The following is a 5661-nucleotide window of genomic DNA, read 5'->3' on the forward strand; positions in this document are numbered from 1 at the left end:
TAAAGTTATATTCCCCAAGTTTGTTCAAGATAATTTTACTTCCAATTATTAAGTACTATTTTACTCTCAATAAAAGTTCTGGACTTATTAATCAAGTATCCTGTTGCTTTAATTGGTTAAAGGCATGCCCAAAGAGATTGTCCACAATAGACTTTCCAGAACTGAAAGATAAGTCTGCAAGGATTACTAATTTTACAGCCCTGTTTAAAAAGAGAGATAAACCCAGGAACTACAGACCAGTTAGTATAATGTCAGTGGTGGGGAAACTTTTAGAGACAATTATCCAGGAGAAAATTAACTGGCACTTGGTAGAACATGGGCGAATAAATGACAGCCATTACAGATTGGTTAACAGAAGATTGTGTATGAATTAATTAATTAATTAATTTCTTTGATGAAGTTTCACAGAGAGTTGACCAGGGTGGTGAGGTTGATGGTGTGTGTCTGCACTTCAAAATTGTGTTTGAAAAAGTAGCATAAAATAGACTTGTTAACAAAATTTGAGCAGATGGGATTAAAGAGGCAGTGGCAGCGTGGATATAAAATTGGCTGAGAGACGGAAAGCATAAAGTAGGGTGAATGCTTGTTTTTCAGAATAGAGGGACTAATACAGTAATGTCACTGTTGTTGCAGTGTGTGCAGTGTCTGACCCTGAGCTGTCCTCGGGAGGGGGCTGTTTGTGATGTTCCTGTGGGGTGTATTATCATCAGGCTATCTCTCTGAGCTGTCACAGGGATGGGACAGTGTGTGATATCCTTGTGCATGTCATGCAGGCCCACTGGCGTGTGGTTCCATCCTGATGCCAAGAAACAGAGCCCCATCTATGGGCAAAAAGTCTCACTTCCCTGTGGGTGTCTTGAGAGAGAAGAAGGCTGAGGGAGTAAACCTGGCCAGTAAAACCGGAGTGGAGTCCCGTCGGCGGTTACCTGTTACTTATCAGGTAGTTTTCCAGCAACTCCTCCAGCAGAGCTGGTCCCAAATAGTACTGGTTTTTTCATTTCCTTTGGACAATATTAGCAATGCTGAGAGGGGTTCCTGATGCTCAGTGTCTCCATACTATTTGCCCAGGCCTGTGCCCTGGAGAGGACTCTCCAGCTTCATGGTTAAACATTAGCAAAACATGGGAAGAAACAGTTACCGATTATAAGCTCTCACTCAATTGGTGTAGAGTATGAGCACCAGGGGTTACTTTTGACAGTGGGAGAGATCATCGCGTCTCAATGGATAACTACCACCTACTCCAAGCTGTGCAGCCCCCAGTCAGTTAGGTGCTGTGCTGCCACGACCTACTTGCTTCAATGGGTGCTTGCAGCTTCGAGAGATATCTCTCAACTGGCAGATTGATAATCTATGCACCAGGCAAGACAAACGCAACAAAGAAGACACCAGTGCTTTGCATCACAAGCTGGAATGTAAGGACCATGTGTCCTGGCCTTACTGACAAACTTCTGCAGGTTGATAGCACACACAAGACAGCTGTGATTGACAAGGAACTCACAAGGCTCAATGTGGACATTGCTGTGCTGCAAGAAACTAAACTCATTCAAAGTGGATCCCTCAAAGAGAAACACTACTGAAATGGAGTCAGTTACTGCAACAAAGAAGAGAGCCCTCATGAACTACAAACAAGTCCCCAGCAAACAAACTCTAGATGCTCTCAGAGCTGCCAGAAACAAGTCTCTGCAGACTGCTCGGCACTGCACCAATCAATACTGGTTAAAACTCTGCAACAGCATACAATCTGCCACTGAATCTGGGGGATGCTAGAGGGACATATGAAGGAATTCAACACACCAAGGTTCCTTAGACAGCACCGTCCATACCCGCAACCTCTACCAACTAGAAGGACAGGGCAGCAAATTCATGGGAACACCACCACCTGCAAGTTCCCCTCCAAGCCACACACTACGTGACTTGGAACTATATCGCCTTTCCTTCACTGTCGCTGGGTCAAAATCCAGGAACTCCCTCTCTAACAGCACTGTGGGTGTACCTACCTCACACAGACTGCAGCGGTTCAAGAAGGCAGCTCACCACCACCTTCTCATGGGAAATGAGGGATGGGCAATAAATGCTGGCTTAGCCAGTGATGACCACATCACATGAATGAATTTAAAAAAAATATGAAAGCAACGGGCCCAGCAGTAACTAAATCAGCACCTTTGAAGACAAAGACAGGGACAATCATCACTAAACCTAACAAGCAGATGGAAAGGTGAGTGGAGCATTACCTTGAACTCTACATAACGGAGAACATTGTCATTGAAGTAGCTCTCAGCGCCATTCCAGACTTCCCTGTCATGGAGGAGCTGGACAGCGACACCACCACAGAGCTCAACAACGCCATTGACCGTCTTGCCAGTGGTAAAACCCCGGGAAATGATGTTATTCCACCTGGAATCATCAAAAGTGGAAAAGCAGCTCTGCTGCAGCATCTCCATGAACTTCTGTGTCTCTGTTGGAAGGGGAGATCTGTGCCTCTAAACATGCGTGATGCAAACATTGTCACCTTGTGCAACAATAAAGGCAATCGCAGTGACTGCAGCAATTACCAAGGCATCTCCTTGCTAAGTATTGTGGGGAAGGTCTTTGCTCACATTGCTCTGACCAGATTGCAGACCCTGACATCACATCTATCCTGAGTCTCAGTGCAGCTTCAGAGCTGGTAGATCGACAGTCGACATGATTTTCTCACTTCGGCAGTTACAGGAGAAGTACTGTGAACAGTACAGACCACTCTACATTGTCTTTATAGACATCACCAAGGCCTTCGATCTTGTTAGCAGAGACAGACTCTTCAAACTGCTGTGGAAACTAGGCTGCCCTCCTGAACTCTTGGGCGTCATCTCTTCTTTCCACGAGAACATGCACAGTTCCGTCAGTTACAATGGAGCAACATCAGACACTTTCACGATCAGCAGTGGGGTAAAACAGGGCTGTGTCCTGGTGAAAACTCTCTTCGGAACGTTGGAGGAGGCAGTTTCACCTGACGAGCCTGCTCTGTCATTCAATTACATCCTTGCGGATCGTCTCCCTCAACACCACTTTCCCGCGCTCTCCCCACATTCCTTGATGTCATGAGTATCAAGATTTCTATCAATTTCTGTCTTGAACATGCTCAATGATTGAACTTTCACAAACCCCTGAGGTAGAGAATTCCAAAGATTCACCACCCTCTGAGTGAAGAAATTCCACCCTATCTCAGTTTGAAATGGCCTTTTAAATGAAACTTTAAGGAATACAATCCCAGTTTCCTCATAAGACAATCCCACCATCCCTGGGATTAGTCTGGTAACCCTCCGTTGCACTCCCTCTGTGGCATGTATATCCTTCCTTAGATAAGGAAACGAAAACTGTACACAATACTCCAGCACGATCTCACCAAGGCTCTATCCAATTGCCGCAAGACATCTTTATTCCTGTACTCATGCCCCCTCGTGTTAAGGCCAACATACCATTTGCCTTCCTAATTGATTGCTGCACCTGCATGCGAGATTTTAGTGTCTCATGAACAAGGACACCCAGGTCCCTTTGGACATCAACACTTCCCAACCTCTCACCATTTAAGAAATATTCTGTCTTTCTGTTTATTCTACAAAGTGGATAACTTCACACTTATTCACATTATATTCCATCTGTCATTTCATTCACTTATCCTGTCCAAGTCCCCTGGAAGCCTCCTTGTACCCTCCTCACAGCTCACATCCTTTACAATTGTCATATCCTTCTACATGCTGCTATTTTAAACTTTCTGTGACTCAGATGGGGGTGTCCACCTGCATACCAGAGCTGATGACAAGCTGTTCATCTTGGCAAGACTGCGCACCAAGACCAAAATGAGTCAGTTCTTGGTCTGTGAGTTGCTGTTTGCTGATGACGCTGTGCTGACATCCCATAATGAAGTTCATTAACAGCAGCTTGTATATCGGTTCTCCCTGGCCTGCAAGGAGTTTGGACTGACGATCAGCATCAGGATGATCAAAGTTATGGGCCAGGACGTAGAGACTCCACCTTCCATCAACATCGACAGCCTCACTTTGGAGGCTGTCAACAGCTTCACATACCTTGTATCAACAATCACCAGCAATCTGTCCCTTGAAACTGAAATCAGCACCAGGATTGTCAATGCTGCAGCTGTCATGTCAAAGTTGCGAAGACGAATGTGAACCGACTGCAAACTGATCGAAAATACAAAGCTCCACATGTACCAGGCTTGTGTTCTCAGCACCCTCCTTTATAGTAGAGAAGCATCAACAACTTATGCAAGCCAAGAAAAGCAGCTGAACAGCTTCCACCTCCGCTGTCTCAGATGGATATTGGGCATCTCCTGGCAGGACAGAGTGCCGAATGCAGAAGTACACCAGCGTGCAGGGATCTGCAGCATGTTTGCCCTCTTGAGTCAGCGGTGACTCTGTTGACTGGATCATGTGTGCTGAATGGATGACGGTCGCTTTGCCAAAGACATGCTCTTTGGTGAGCTTGCTATCAGCACGAGACCAACAGGTCACCCACGTCTGTGATACAAGGACATCTGCAAAGCGAGATCTCAAGACGACTGGGATTGGAGTCGATGCATGGGATGTCCTTCCTGCTGAATGGAATTCCTGGAGAAAGGCATTCAGGAAGACCATGGGAAAAGCAGAGGACAAAAGAAATGACCAGATGGTGGGAAAGAGAGCTCAGAGGAAGGAAAACTTATCAGTCGACCTCGGGCCAATGATATTCATCTGTACCAGCTGCGGAAGGGATTGTCACTCACGAGTCGTCCTCTACAGCCACAACAAACGATGTTTAATACAGAAGTAACGTACACCCCGGGTGTAGCCCATCGTCTTCCGAGACGGACGGTTGCCAATTACAATTGCAACTATAGCTACAACTACTAGAGCGAGTCAGAGGCTGGGAACTCTGCTTTGACGAACTCAGCTCTTGACTCGCCAAAGTCTGCCCACTATCTGCATGGTCTTCCTCTGATTTCAATTGCTTACACATTCGCAATTTGGCTCTGTAGCTTAGTTGGTTAAAGCATCTGTCCAGTAAACAGGAGAGCCTGGGTTCAACTCCCAGCAGAGCCTTGTTTCACAGCAGCAACATGCTTGAAAAGTTTCATTATCAACATTGACACCTGTGTCTTGTGAACTTTAATTCAAAATACATGATGAATTTCAATTGCATACAAAAATAGCCTTTGTGAAGGATATGAGTTTGGAATGGCTAATCCTCCTTCGACAGAATTACAGTGCTAATACATCAAAGGTAACTTCTTTGCCATAAATTTGTTCACAGTCACATTCAACCTGGAAAACAGCTTGATATTAATCTCACTGAAGGAGAGTGTTTGTGTCATTATGTTTTGCTTTTAACCGAGACTGGGACATGACGCAAGTGGGAGGGTTTATCTGAGGTTTGGAATATTTGTCAGTCAGGAACAAGAAAAATCAAAGGAACCAAATAAGAAAACCTATGTCTCATGTGGTTACCGAGAAACGGTGAGAAGATATTAAACTTTGTTGTATTTAATACAACTGTGTGAACTTTGATCTTTGCGGCCTTTTATAAGCAGTATTTGAAGGGTCTCAGTAAAAATGTTCAGTGTTGATGAGAGTGGGGTCTGGGTGAGCAGCTGCTTCATGTGACAGGGTCAGGACTGGATGCAGGAAG

At 45.2% G+C, this 5661-nt stretch overlaps 1 non-coding gene across 1 annotated transcript; it reads left to right on the forward strand.

Annotated features, from left to right (window-relative positions):
- Nucleotides 1–5001: 5001 nt before the first annotated feature.
- Nucleotides 5002–5075, forward strand: trnat-agu (transfer RNA threonine (anticodon AGU)). Its single transcript has one exon. It is a non-coding gene; the product is annotated as a tRNA-Thr (tRNA).
- Nucleotides 5076–5661: the final 586 nt, after the last annotated feature.

This window comes from Heterodontus francisci, unplaced genomic scaffold (genome assembly GCF_036365525.1).
Source record: "Heterodontus francisci isolate sHetFra1 unplaced genomic scaffold, sHetFra1.hap1 HAP1_SCAFFOLD_51_2, whole genome shotgun sequence".
In the NCBI taxonomy this organism is placed as follows: domain Eukaryota; kingdom Metazoa; phylum Chordata; class Chondrichthyes; order Heterodontiformes; family Heterodontidae; genus Heterodontus; species Heterodontus francisci.